Source organism: Apodemus sylvaticus, chromosome 20 (genome assembly GCF_947179515.1).
Source record: "Apodemus sylvaticus chromosome 20, mApoSyl1.1, whole genome shotgun sequence".
Classification (NCBI taxonomy): Eukaryota; Metazoa; Chordata; class Mammalia; order Rodentia; family Muridae; genus Apodemus; species Apodemus sylvaticus.
The window spans coordinates 44,665,201-44,680,739 of record NC_067491.1 but is presented as its reverse complement, the minus strand read 5'-3'; the positions used below and the strand labels follow the sequence as shown (position 1 = coordinate 44,680,739).

At 40.5% G+C, this 15,539-nt stretch overlaps 1 protein-coding gene across 18 annotated transcripts in view; it reads left to right on the top strand.

Annotated features, from left to right (window-relative positions):
- The window catches only part of Anks1b (ankyrin repeat and sterile alpha motif domain containing 1B), a 1,102,934-nt gene that overhangs the window by 759,497 nt on the left and 327,898 nt on the right, over nt 1-15,539 (top strand). The gene's annotated exons all lie outside the window — the stretch shown is intronic.

Below are 15,539 nucleotides of genomic sequence, written 5' to 3'. Positions count from 1 at the left end.
AACAAAAACTTCACTGACTCTCTCTTCCCCTCCCCCCTTCCCCTCCCCTCCCTCCCTCTTCTATTCCCCTCCTTCCCCCATCCCCCATCCCTCTCTCCCGCCCTCCCCTTCTCCCTCCCTCCCTCTTCCTTTCACTCTCCCTCTCTCTCCCTCCCCCATCCCCTCACTTCCTCTCCATGCCCCTCCCTCTCACTTCCCCTCCCTCCTCCCTCCCTCTCTCTCTCCGGTTTGATTAAGATTGTGGATTTTTAACTCTCAGGACACTATTTCTTTTCTCAGTGCCCTTTTGTCTGAACTGTAATTGATTCTCACGGTGCTCTCTCCATTCTCTGAATTCTGATTAATTTGTACACATCACTTAGTGAGTATTACAGTCACCCTGCCCAAAATGCCTTTCTTAATCTAGGCTGGTGTGCTTCGGGAATCTCTCTGCTGTACAGATGATCATTGATCTTGTTGCATAAAAAAAAAGAAATCTATTAATGTGCTTGCCTTCTGTTCCTACCTCGGCTCTATCCACTTCAACTGACTTTGAGCTTCTTTAGGAGAATGCCTTAATTGCTTCTGAATTCTCAAGCTTCACCAAGTCACCAATGTACCATGGTCTACACTAAATAAAAGTTGTGAACTGATGTAGTAAATGAATGAATGAATGAATGAATGAATGAATATGTGATGAACTCCAACTTCAATGTCTCTCATCCTTATCATTTTTAATAAGCCCCAGAAGCAAAACTGGAAGTTATATCCATTTAGTTAACGGGCAGTGAAGGACTACCCTTGTTGAATTAAATGACTCTCATGGTTTCCAGTGGAGAGGTATCCATGTTTCCTTTTCTACCTAGTTAAAAGGGTAAAGAGAAAGGAGCAGATTCTCTAGTAACGAGTGGTTCTTGAATTAGTCCACTCAGCCCGTGCTCCCTAACTAAGCTCAGACTACAGACAGACACAGCATGTCTACCTGTGGTACAGTGGGCCAGAAACCAGGCAGTTCTGCAAAGCTTACACCCTGAAACATAGCCAGCTATGTAATTGGCTGGGTCTGATGTAAAATGAAACTATAGGACCCCTTATTTAAAAGCAGAAGGGAGGGAGCCATTGGAACACACGTAAAGCTTCTTCTGTGGTCGGCATCTGGAGTGCCACGGTAGTTCGTTTGTTTTATTTGCTCTTTAATCTAATTTACAAAAATTAGAATTTCATACTTTAACATGAAATTCACCATTTGTTTTTACACTGTGCAATGCTACTTTCAAATGCAGACATTTAAATAAGCATCTCACTCTTATGTAATATCACCAGAATTATAGTTCTATTCTGGTTCTTATCCCAGGATGCCTTGATTTAGCCAGAAAAGGGGAGTGTAGCAAACCCAGGGAGGTTAGAAGGAAGAAGGCCCCAGGCAAGGAGCTGACCTGGCAAACAAACTCAAACACTAGATACTTGTAGGGAGAACCTAGCCCCTGAGTCACTTTGGACCCTATCTCTTGATGCCAGGGCCAGGAGACAGCCTCCCCTACATCTTTCTGACAGATGCAGTACATTGTGGGAGCAGGATCTATGGAGGGCTTGCCAGATATATCTCTTGCCCAGAGATCTGTCATCCAAACCTAGAGCAGACAGGGAATCTATGTACTAAGATAATCTCTGTGATTCTGCAAAGAGTACCCAACACAAACCCTCTCTGGACCAGTACCCAGCACCCTCCCGGGATGAACAATGTAGTATTTTTATGACCAGACATTGCCTGCAGGAGGGCAGACCAGGTCCAAGGCACTGGAGAGCAGCAATGAAGGTTTTCACTAGAACCTGGGGTAAGCACCGGAAGAGGAACCTCTCGTGGCCTGGGATGGCAAGTCCCCAGGCACACTCACTGTCCTATCAGACTTCATTTACAAAACACAAGTTCAAAAGAAAAAAATAGGAAGAAATTCAAGATAGTAATCATAGAGCATAAGCCCTAAGGGTAAGGCCCTGTAGGGCTGGGATTCCGTGAAATACCCAGCTAAATGCTCACCCAAGGCTACAAAGCAAGGCAAATAGCAGAGCTAGGAATAAACCTACTTCCCCACCACCACCACACACACACACACATGCAGCCTCTTTTAGAATAGACTATTTCTGGCAAAAGCAACACAAGATTTACAGTGCTGAGAGAGAGAGAGAGAGAGAGAGAGAGAGAGAGAGAGAGAGAGAGAGAGAGAGAGAGAAGAAAGAAAGCAGTTCCTGTGGGCACCCTTTACTTTTTAGCAATTTTACTTTATGGTGTATAAAGCAACTTCATGGTCCTTATATCACCACATTGCTAAAAGGGAGGAGACTTGTTACGCCATTTTACAGATGGGGAAAGCATTCATGCATCTGGAATCATACTGGACTATGCGTGAGATCGAGACAACATCTTTATCCCATTTCATTATTAATCCATAGTCCCTAGAGTGAAACTATGAGGAAGAGGACAGTGAGGACCACTAAGCTGGCAGGGCAAGCCCCCTCATCAGACCTCGCTGAAATGATTGCAGGTGACTAATGCTTGTCTTGACACCACGGGCAGCAGAGTTGGGGAGACTCTGCTCCAACATTTATGTCCCTGCAACCTTGGTACCCACAGCAGCTCTGCCACTTCTTGGGTCACTTCCCTCAGGTTGCAGCTTGCCTCTGTGCTTCCATCTTCTCTACAACTGGGGCAACAGTGGTAATATCTGTCTTATAAAATTGTTTTTATAATGGCAGTGCAGTTGACTCTCAGCGATTGGCAGTTGGTGCCACGTAATCAGCCAATTTTCAGTCAATGTAAAATAAATATAATGGAGTCCATCCCCGCCCCTCCTATGCATCTATCTTTCAAACTGACCAGCCATTTGAGGAAATTGGCTCTCCCTGCCCCCAAATAAGAAGAATCAATTAGTTTTTTTAAACAGTGTGAGTATATGAGTACTCATACACTAAAACCTCCAGATGTGTTTGGAAGGAACATCTGGTTCAACCCTCTTAATATTCAGTTGAGAAAAATTAAGGCCTAAGGAAGTTGAATGATATTTTTCCATGTTTATACAATTAGGTTTTTTTTTTTCAAATAAGCCAGCACTCTTAATTTGGTGCCCATTTCTAAGGACTATTGCTTCTGTTAGATAAAACATAACCTCATTATTGCCTTTGCTTTGAAATACTGATTTTTTTTCATAATGTGGAATGATTATAAAGAACAGCAGATCCAGTATATTTTGGGTTGTTCTAATTAATCCTGATGATCATTATCATTATTCTGTGAAAAATGATTTCAGTTCATTTGCTCTCCCTGTGCACGTACAATGAAGGATATACTGGTATTATTCTCACAGTATGTTCCCTTTCTCTTGCCGGATAGGAAATATTTTTTGAGCCATATGGGATCCTAATTCTCTGAATGCTTTTAGATTATCAGATGTCTCAACTGACAGTCCTGGATAGAAATCAAATCATGAGAATTCGCAAAACTGGGGGAGAAAAAGATTAAGAACATTTTGGTGTTATGGTGTACCAGCAATTCCATCTTTATCTTTCCTTCAATTAGAGAAAAGCCACACATCAGGCATCCGGATTATTGGAGTCTGCTGCTGGAAGTTTTCAATGCACACTTACGTACGCCTTCAACTACATTCTGTTATGAGCCTATACTTCATGTTCATGCTTGCACATCCATTTAACGAAGCATGTATGTTATTGGTTCTTAGCCAACAAGAACTAAGGGAGAGGCAAAGATAATGAATCATGTTCCTTTCTCCCAAGAAGATTGCTGACCAGCAAAGGAGGCAAGAAATCTAATACCCAGGAGAAAGAAAACCAAGAATGCTGTGTCTGGTTACCACTTCTTCAACCTAATCATGATGTACCTATTTTTAAATAATAAACACTTTTTACATTAATATGAAGAATTTCATGATAGTTTGGATACCAGTTGAATATTTTAGAACTTTTTATTTAGCTCCATGTCTGTTTTGTGTTGGCCAAGAACTCTTGAACATAGAGTGTGTCCATGCCCTGGGGTGTGGTTGATATGCACAGTGACTCTCCATTGGAGAAAAATGATTCTATCTTTCCCAGCAGATATCAACTGCAAATAACTTCTCTCATTCTTTTGTTGGTTTGGTTGGTTTGGTTTTGATTTTGGCTTTTAGAGAAAGATAGAGGACATGAATTTTGTTGTAGAAGATAGTGGGAAGATTTGGGAAGAGGTGGAGAGAAAAAAAATATTATCAAAATATATTATATGTAAAATTTTTTAAATAAATTAAAACAAAAAGTCAAATGAGGGAAACTTTAATAATATTTATTATAGGAAAGGGGTTTCTTCTTTTTCTTTCTCTAGACAGTTTGAGTGACGCTAGTAGTAAAGGAATGGTATAAGGTAAAAACAAATAAATAAGAGTATTCTGTATGTTCTAGACATACCGTCTATATGGTGTGTGTGCCTTGAATGAACCTTCCTTTTGTCTTCAGCCTCAAGTCAAAAGGTGTGATCATCCAGTCCCCAAGCAGTTCTAAGGGCTTTTCTTGTCTGTGACTTTACTTAACTTCTGTGATCACTGCTCTATTAGATCATCTCACTTTCTGTACTCTGCTGGGACGCGCCATCTCCTCACACATCAGTCAAGGGCCACAGGGTTAGCATTTTCCCACCACCACATCTTGAAACTTAAATAAGTCAAGACAACGTTTTCATGAAGGAAAATATTTTTTTTAATCCAAAAGACATCTCAGGAAAAATAGCTTAAATACCAAACCCAAAAATAAGTATAGGGAAAAGTCAGGAATATTCCACCAGCCAACTGTTTCTAAAGTATCAACACCATTTATCTCTCACCAAAGGTGTTGTGGATCACAAAGATCTAAACATGCCCTTTGGCAGCTCAGGAACTCAGGGTACAGCCACACCTAAGGCCAGCCTGACCTACCAGCAAATGTTCTTACTGTTTGCCCGATATGTCTAATATGTGAACTTCTCAAGAGTGGGGTTTTCTTGGTCTATGCTTCATGTATTATATTTACAGAACACAAAGCTTATGTAACAATATGCTTCCAGCTGAGCTCTGACTTTTTACAACCTCTGGATACCTGCTGTTGCAATGTTCAAAGCTACTCCCAGATATATAAAAATAAATAAATAAATAAAACTACTTATGCGCAGGTGGTGACATTGTATCCAGCAATTTTTAACTGAAAGTGGAATTGAAAGGAAAAAGCTCCTTTGGAAATCTTTTCATGAGATTTCATTATTTCAAGCCAAAATTAGATGAAACCATGAAAAAAAAAATCCAGTATACATACATACATACATTTACACATACAATGCATACACACTTATACATACATACAAATGTACACACACTTACACATACATATATATACACATTCATACACATACATATACACACACATACATACACATATATATACATACATATACACACATGTACACACATAGATATATACAAATATATATACACTTACCTACACATACCTACATACACACAAATACACACACTTACACAGTTGATTCTGACAACTTTCTTTTTTTATTCTGACACCCCATGTTTACTGCACTTGTGTTAATCTATCCCAGTCTGAATACAATAAAATAACAAAAACAATAAGTACCCACTGCCTCCTTCTCAACTGTTACATGCCATGAGACATGGTCCTATCATTATTTTTACCAACATATAAAACTGTCCGAAGAAACCAAGATTTTAAAAGAATGGAGAGAGTTTATGTATTCAAGAACTGTTACTTCTTCCACAATCCAGGCTTGCCTGCTTCTAGACATTCAATGGAACTATCCATAATGGACAGTCAGTACCATAATGGGCACTCTGTTCATGGGCCTGTCTCTGTTCTCAAGTCTGCCTTACCTGACGAAAGTCCTTAGTACATTTACATAAGTACAGACACTCACAAGTGAGTTTCTTCCTTTTCCACGTGGGTAGATCTTCCCATGTACAAACACAATTCCAAGGGAGCTCAGAACAGGAGCAGAATCAGCCTGTGAAGTAGAAGGGAGCAAGGGAGAAGGGACCCAGTCATAATAGTGTTCACTACAAGGGACTGATAAAATTGCTAGGACCATGGAATATTAGGTATACAATTTTTGCAACCCACTTTTAATAAGGGTTCAACCTCTCCTCTAGCCCACCACCCAGCAGAGGTAGCAGAAGAGGAAAGTTATCAAGATGTGGGGGAAGTAGACCTGTTCAGCAATAGTTCTTTGGGGGCGAGCTCAATCTTCTTTGGCAGCATTTCAGTCCTATAGCAAACACTAAATATGAATCAGTAGCTACAGACCAGTCCTCTTGGCAGGCAAACACCAAACAGGAACCAACAGCTACAGGCCAGTCCTTTTGAACGCAGGCAGACACCTGGCACAAACCAGCAGCTGTAGTTCAATCCTGGAGAAACCACAAGGCTCACCAACCAGCCTGAGGTGAGGCCACAGGAACCTCAGGAGCTCAACAATGCTATGTAAGGCAAACCAATGCATGTGTGTTATTGGCAAAGATGAGGTAGAGCAAACCAAACCAAGATCAGTACTTGATTCCACTATCTATTTATATTCCTTCATCCCACGACCGTCCACGTGTTGGCTACATTAAAACATCCTTTCACCTGTGTGCCTCCTCAAGTATGAATGTTTTCAACCTAATTATTGCTAAATCTTTGTTTATAGTTCATCAATTTAGAACCTTTATTGAATATCATTCCAGTTATTGTACACACATGCAATGTGTTTTGATCAAATTCTCTTCCTAGTTCCTCTCCTATCCCTTCCCAGATTCCTCCCATCAGGTCTTTCACCTAACTGCATGTATTCCTTTATTGCTATCAGAGTCCTTTATTCCTTTATTGCTGGGTCCAGTCCATGTTGGTGGCATGAACATGGTGTAAAACTACCCACTGGAGCACAGGCGACCTACCTGGGGCAGAATCCCTGAAGAAAGCAGATTCTCCTTCCTTTAGCAGCCAATAGCTCTTCAGCTAGGGGGTGGACCCTCATGAGCCCCTTCCCAGTCCATGTTGGGATTCTGCCTGGCTCGATCTTATGCAGGTCTCCTACAGGCAGCCACCGCCATCATGAGTTGATGTGTGCAACAGACCTATCATATTCAGATAACACTGTTTCTCTAGAGTCCTCCACAACCTCTGGTCCTTTCAATCTTCCTGCCTCCTCTTCTAGGATGAGGAGTGAATTGTGGAGTATGGCATGATAAAAATGTCTCATTTAGCTAAGCACTTCACAGTCTCTTCTCTGCAGGTTGACCAGTTGTGGGTGTCTATTTTAAGCTCTGTCCACAACAACAACAACAAAAGCCTCTCTGATAAAGGTTGGGAGCCACATTAATCTATGGGAATAAAGTTGAGTATTTAGAGAACAGAACCATGTGATACTATATCCATTTGGCAACATAATAATAAATTCTGCCCCTAGGGCCTATAACCTACTGTGATGTTTATCTTTACCATCTGGCTTTTCCCATTGGTTCAAATGAAAGCTTATATTTGCCTTGGGAATTTGACTCCCCCAGAGAAACCAATCCACGTTGTTCTCTGAAAGGTCAGCTTTTGTTTCTTTTCCTTCAAATAGTTGATGTTTGTAAGGCATGTTTCAATTTGGGTTGTTGAGTTCAGTATGTCATCCTGTTTCTTCATATGTTCAATACACCATGGCCAGATTAACCAATTCCAAGTTAGTTGGTATCTTTCAATCTTCTTATTGTAGTTAGAATGAAATCAAAGTTTTCAGTATGACAAATCCCTGCATCACTCAGGCCTTTCTCTGCTTTCCACTCCAAAGTCTCTTCTTCTGTGAGCACATTTTACTTCTGTCTGTTCCCACATATTTGGCACTGTTCCCACCCCAGTGCCTTTGCACCTGCTGCTGCTTCTGCCAGTAAGGTACTTCTTTTTTTTTTTTTAATTTTAAGATTTATTTCATTATTTTATGAGTACACTGTGTCTGTCTTCGAACACACCAGAACACTCCAGAAGAGGGCATCAGATCGTATTACAGATGGTTGTAAGCCACCATGTAGTTGTTGAGAATTGAACTCAGGAACTCTGCAAGAGCAGTCAGTGCTCTTAACTGCTGAGCCCTCTCTCCAGCCCCCAGTAAGGTACTTCTAATGGTTCTTCCTCAATCCTTCTAATCATTTCAATTGCTTCCTCAAGCTCTCCTGCCCAGTCTGTCCAATGCAGGTCTCCTGTGTTCAGTGTCATTTTACCTCAGTACTCTATTAAGTCCCTTCAGAGCAGCTTGACTTTCTATGTGAACTTCAACACATTATCAGATTATTTGTGTATTACACTTTTTTATTTTGTGAGAAGGCTAATTGTAACAACTTTGGAAGTTGTTATGGGCAATAAAAAGGCAGAGTGCTGAATGGCATAGAGTAAGCATAGTGCTGTCTCACAATTTGCTTGGTTTTTATTCAGTTATTCTCCTGTTTTACCCACAAAACTTTAACTTCTAATGGAAAACGATCGTGTCTGTCATAAGAGAGTGTTCTGCAAACCCCAGGAACATGCCTGACACAAAGGGATTGCTCAAAACCTGAGTTGAATAAATGTTTGTTGACTAAATGAATGACTGCCCATTCTTGCTCTCTGACATCTCCAGATTGAACTCTTGGTTCATTCTCAGCTTTGTGTGACTTTATCCCTAAGGCTATCCAAGTCAGAGCGGGGTGTCAACTTAAGTTTCAATTGATGTATTTTTCCTCAGCAACCATATTTCCCTCAATACCACCTTGACACTTCAGAACAAATCATTCCTCCCCTTGCCTGTTTCCCTCCCTCCCTATCCTTCTTGGCCCTTTCATCTTGACTTTCTCTAACTAAAATGTATCTGAATGTATTTCTGTGCCAGAAACCCCATCCCCTTTAAATCTGGAGATGTGTGTTTTTTTGTGGACTGCCATCTCTGTGAGTTAATGAATGCGTTGTTACTTTGACTAGATTCTCAATGTTAGGACAATTGTCCGTCCTTGTGGTTACACTTCCCTGGGCCTCCATCACCCTTCCTGGAGTCCACAACTCACTCCCTTTTTTTCTAGATTCCAAACATAGTAAGAAGGAACACAAACTCCCTTGACTGTTTCCCAGATGTGTTCCTCCTTTCTTCATTCCAACACACTGTCCTTCTTCATTCCAGCTGTGAAAGAGACCTAAATGAGTCGTGCAAACTTGCCCCTGACCTGAAAACCTCTTCCTCAGCTGACCAGTAAAACTGCTGACAAGGGTTTACACAGGAGTAGGATCCCTCATACACACCAGTTGCCAGACTGATGCTCCAACCTCCTGTGTGGACCCAGTTCAGGACAGGACAATTTCTGTAGTACTTTAGCCACAAATACCCTCAGTCACATAAGTGGCTTCGCTTTGGATTATAATAATATAAAAGAACTAACTACTTGACCTTTCAGAGGGTATATAATTTATTAGAAGTAAAATGTGTTAGAGTATATGTACACACACACACACACACACACACACACACACACATATAACATATTTGAATGCATGGGAATTAATCCTGAGCATTGTTACACATCTGTTGACTGAAGAAAACACCTGTTCCTAGACACCTGGTTCTCGCTTAGTAGAAAGTGAGGTCCTATTTTGGAGTCTGATAGAATAAAACACAGACCACAGATTCTTCAGATACTGTGCAAACATGAAATGATTTCACATGCCCAAGACTCATCCTCATCTATGAAATGAAGATAATGCCACCTACCTTACAAGATGCTTATAAGATTTATAATTGAATGGGAAGTGCAGTGAATACCATGACTGTGAACATCAGCTCTTAGTATCCTCCGCACCACTAGCCAAAGGATTGTGTAAGAAGAGCCTACTGGTGATATCAAAGCTCTGCGTTCCTCCTCAAGCAAGAGCAGAGTGTCCACACTGAGCTAGAGGCTGCTCACTTTTCTCTAGAGAGGTGCCAGCAAATAAATGTTCAGCATATTAGATAGAAGAATAAGACTCAGTACCTGCCAAGATTATGTACAGCCTACTCAAGGAAAAAAAAAAATTAACTTCACAGCTTGTAATTGGAAAAGGACATGGGACAGCTGCTAACTGTTTTCCTCTCTCTGCGTTTGGCTTGTTCTTCTAATAGCTTGCCTTTAACACTCTGCATTGCATTGAGAGCAGAACAAGTACATCCGGGGCATCCCCTCCAACCCCAACCCCACAGTCAGACTCGACGTCTGGGAAAGACCATCTAAAGTTTCTAATATCCCAGCAACCTCTCTGGGATGGTGTAAAAACCAGCTAGACAGCATGCTGCAAAGGAGAAGTTAACGTGCCATGGTTAGTTAGGGAACACTTAAGCCAGAAAAGCCTGCAGGACCCTGCCAGCCTGATTCCATGACTCAGTGAACAGAAAGGACCAGAGTGAGGGGGAGGGACAGCTTTCCAAATGATCTTCCACTGAGAGGGAGTCAGCTACTTAAATGCCATGAAGCCAGACATTGAATTCACTGGGGCACCTACTTTTATGTAATTTCATATGCCTCCTAAGTAAAATATATAAATGGCTTAAGCCAGGGCATGTTTTGTTTTGCTAAGCTGAATCTTTCCTTGCCTGCATTAGCCGCACTGGAGGTGACATGGGGTTAAGAATGAGACCAAGTCATTGCCTGCTGTACTAGGAGGATGACTATCTGGGGTAATTGATGAGGAATGCGCCTCAGCTCCAAGTTGAATAGGGTTGCTAGAAGAATGAAATGTGGGAACACGTGTAGGGCAATTTGAATGGTTCCTATCTAGCACACAGAAAGAGTTCAGCAAAGTATATAGTTTAGCTTACCTCAACGGCTACTGGTAAAAGCTTGAAGGAATCCAGTTCATATTCACTAGCTAGATAACATCTCTGAAGCTGTCTTCTGGAGTGTTTTGTGTAGCTGGACTTACATCATCTCTGAAGAGGTAGGGGACTGGGAAATACAGGAAATGGTGGCCTTTCCCGTAGGCAAAGCTGATCCAGGGTGAGAATGGGGTGTGGAGGACGTTCCCAGTGCAGTCTGTCTGTACTGTCTGTCTTTCTATGTTTATGCTTGTAACTGGGAAAAAAGTAAGAGTACTCAAGTAAGTTTTGTTCACATCAGCCTTTCTTCTTACCTCAAGAAGCTGTGAACTGGCAGCCTCCAAAATAAAGACTAAAGGCTGGAGAGATGGCTCAGCAGGGAAGAGCACTGTCTGCTCTTCCAGTGGTCCTGAGTTCAATCACCAGCAACCACAGGGTGGCTCACAACCATCTGTCATGGGATCTGCTGTGATGCTGAACTGATCATAGTCATGTGGGAAGGGATATGATTACATTTTGTCTATATCTTCATTAATTTTCTACAAATACTGTGTGTTCTACTTTATCCATTGGGTTAAACATCAGGTCTCCGTGACATGACATGCAGCATCATATTTCATGCATGATACCTGGAGAATAAAATTCTAATTCCAGCTTCGAAAGACAATTTCATGTGACCCTAATTCCCAGAAAACTATTCATAAGCTAAAAGTATAGATAGTTAATTAAGTGTATATAGGAAATTCTGTTGCAATCAAGAGAATTTATTATGGAGACCTAAGATAGAAATGCTATAAAAGGGTTACAAATGCTTCTACTGCTGTTCCATTAGCGTGAGATAGGTAATTAGACATGGAACGTGTAGGCTGCAAGGTGGCACAGCGGGGGTGATAGTCCTTGTCACAGAGGCCTGGTGACCTGAGTTTCATCTCCACAATCCATGGTGGAAGGAAACTAAGTCCTGAAATTTGCCCTCTGACCTCCACATATGTGTCATGGAACACATGAGTACACACACACACACACAAAGAGAGAGAGAGAGTTATAATAATAATAATAATAAATAAAATTGGAGCACACTCATCATCTATTATATGAACATTTATAGTAATTGTGCTTCTTTCTGAATGATGAGGTAAATGTGGCTTTATTCTAATGCTGCACAGAAAAATTAGAAATCTGTTACTTATTGAGATAGCTACTGTCACAATCACTCAGGAAAGCTGTGCTTTGAATTTATCTATAAACTGACATCAAGTTGAGTCGGTGCTTTGAAGTGAGAGGCTACGACATAGCATTTTATTCAGAGGAAAATGATGCACACTGTTCTCTTCTCTGGTTGGGTTGTTGTCACCATAGATCTCTCACACACACACACACACACCCTTTGTTGTCACCATAGAGCCCACACACACACACACACACACCCTGCAAGTAAAACAAGCAGAAATCACTTAAGTTCCTGTTAAGAAGAGAAATATTTGGATTTTTAGTTCGTGAAAGGCGAGAAACCATAACATTTCTTTGCTGGAACATTTCTTTATGCTGTCAAAAAGTAAACTATGTATGCTTTTCCTGTGGAAGTTTGCAAGAGATGGATGCCGTTGTACCATATAGGTATCCTGTTTTAAATATCCCAATGAAGTGATGCCACACATATTGTGAGAAAAATCTGATTGACCCAATTATAAAGCAAATACCATTTCCCATTTCCCCCACCAGTAATATCTCTCGGCGTCTTCAGCTTGAGGCTGCCTGAAGACAAAGAACAAAAACATGTCCTGTTCCAGTGTGCAGTAAGAAGCCAGTCTTCCTGAGGCCTTCAATCGTGCGTCCCTAGTACTTGACTTAATATGGGATGTGAAGTCAAAGATTCTAAATGAATGCAATATTGTATTAAAGTTATGAAACTGCACCAACTTCTCAAGCTGTTTTGAGAGCCAGAGCCATCAGTACGGACATCCCTGAGATATGATTTCAATAAATAGCTGTTCTGTCTCTAATGGGCCGTTAAGCAGGAAACACAAGTACTCATTTCTGTTTGGTCATCTCAGTGGTCTATCTGAGCTGAAAACTTCCATACATAACAATCTCCCCACGGTCAGAGGAGCTTCGCCTTCAGCCACCGGCGCATAGAATATTAGGTGATTTCTCTTCATTCTGTGATTTAAGAAGGTAATAAAGAGCCTCGGAGCTGTCAGTTCTCATCAGGAAAAGAGCAGCAGCTGTAAAAACACCACCCCGGGCCTTTGATCATGCTAATAAGTTGTTTAGTTACTGACTAGCAAACCCACTTTCTCTACGATTACTCTTCCCAAAACCACCTGTGTGATGCAGGGTACTGAGCACAATAGCTTGTGTGCCTTGTCTGCGCTTGTCATTACATAGCATAGCTTTCTAACATCGTAATAAATTAACACCACCCAAAGTGTTGACAACTTCATAATTCATTTTGACCACTAAAATATTGGGAGATAATTTGCTGAAGACACTATATTTAATATCCACGGACTATGGCCAAATGGTATATAACTATCTACATCCTGAGAATGATGAATGTGTTTTACTCCTGGTCTCATTCGCCCCATCTATGTGATTTGACTATAGTTTCACTGTAAGTAAGTTAGAGAAAACCCAACTAACAGAACGTGCTACGGTGACGGACATGCTGGAAATCAGGTAGTATCCAATACTGCAGCCACCGGCCAAGTTAGCCAGAAAGTAGTTGGGTGCAGGGCTGAAAAGAACCAACTGGATTTGGCAACTAGGGGTCAGTCTTAACCTTTGGTAGAGAAGTCTATGGTGTTCATGCTCATTATGGGGGGCAGATGAGTAAGTGGACAAGAGAGAAGGTGTAATGGGATGGTGAGGAGAGGGGATATACGCGGTAGAATACGTGGAGCTCTACTCGCCAAACCAGTGATCCATCCTTGATGTGCAAACTGGATGAAGAAGTGCGGAGCTAGGTTTATATCCAACTTTTATTAGGGGAAAAGAGTAAGTTAAGCTGAAATTCTCTGCATTAACAAAAGCAAACCACAGAGTGAGGGTAGACTGTAGTTCCTTAGGCAGGATTGGGATGTCTGCGGTCTTGATAGTATAACTATGACCCAAATGCAAAAGGAAATCATAAGAACTGCAAAATCTTATCTTATTCTAAAAAGCTGTAAGAACCCATAGCACTACAAAGAAGGTATCTTATTAACTAAGATTTTTCAGTCAGAAAAAAACAAACAAAAACAAACATATTTTTTTAACTTCTCAGTAATCATTTCTTAAAGCCAACTTTAGGTTCTAGATTCTAAAACACTAAAATGACATTTCAAAATACACACATATTTATATATAGTACTTATCAAAGTTAAACATGGCTGAAGTAATATTTTGATACATATTATCTGCTTCATTTTATAGGTAAGAGCCAAGAAACCTTAAAAAAGCATGACTTAACTAAATTTGCCCAACCATGATCCAAATATGTCCAAGCCACTTTACATTTTAATTCAAAGGCAAACTGAAGTTATATCAGGATATTAGAATATTATCATATCAGGTTAGTCTATGTACTATAGAAACAGGGGAAAATAGAACATTTTCTTTTCATTGGTGTTTTTCGTGACACAAAATTATTACACATATTTGCCACAGACAATATGATGTTTCTATTTATATGTACATTGTACAATGAACAAGTAAGAATAATTGGCAAAATGAAAAAGTTCTAACAGTATGCCTCATTAGGTACATGGAATCCTTTTCTTTGTATTTTCCAATTCATAAGGTACATTCTTATATTTTTATATTACAATTCCATACTTTCCACTCATTTTTAAAAGTGTTTTGTTAGTATCCTATGTGCTGGGAAATCTAACCAAAGCATAGAAGGTTATTGTGTATTTAACACTCTCTTAAATTTTCAGACTTCTGTACAACTGTTCCAAAAATCTTCTCTTGAATTGAAAATAGAAAAGACAGTATAGGAATAGTGTCAAGGAAAGACAGTGGCCTTTGGGACTTAATTGTTAAAACCATCAAATTATTCAAATACTGCTGTCAAATTTTTAGGTCCTACAAACCATAAAATCTTGATGATATGCTTACTGGTACACAAAGAAACTAGACCCCACATTTTGCATGACTTGAAGGTTTGAACTGATAGTTCAGCCCCTGGAAATCATGACAGTGGTCTAGCACATAAGTGGCCAGCGTTGTGATTGTTGTTTTAGGGTCAGTACATGCTTTGGGGAATCCTCAAAGATTAAAAGTCAGACCGGGCTTCATATATTCCACTCAAGCTCCCTGAGTCTGTTTCTGGAAGTGATAACAACTTCTCAAAATGAAGTCGTTTCTATGCTCAGTCATGCTCTGTTGTGTGCACAGGGTAATTTCTTGAGAGCAGTGTCTCCTGTGGCACAGTGCCAAGACTGGCTTTACTTGGTTTTCATTCACCTTTCCATTATCATGCTGTTATATACCTGGATCACACTACCTCCGACAAGAGGTATGGCTGGCATAGCTTAAGCATTGGCATGAGACTTCGAGTAGGAGGAACACTTTTTTTTTTATTTTGTAGGGAAGGAAACTGAGGCACGGCAGTAAAAAGCAAAATGATCTTTCTAAATTTAGAATTCCATCAGGTAACTCTTTTTTTTTTTTAAGGCTGCCCATAGCGTTCCATGATGAATGAATACAA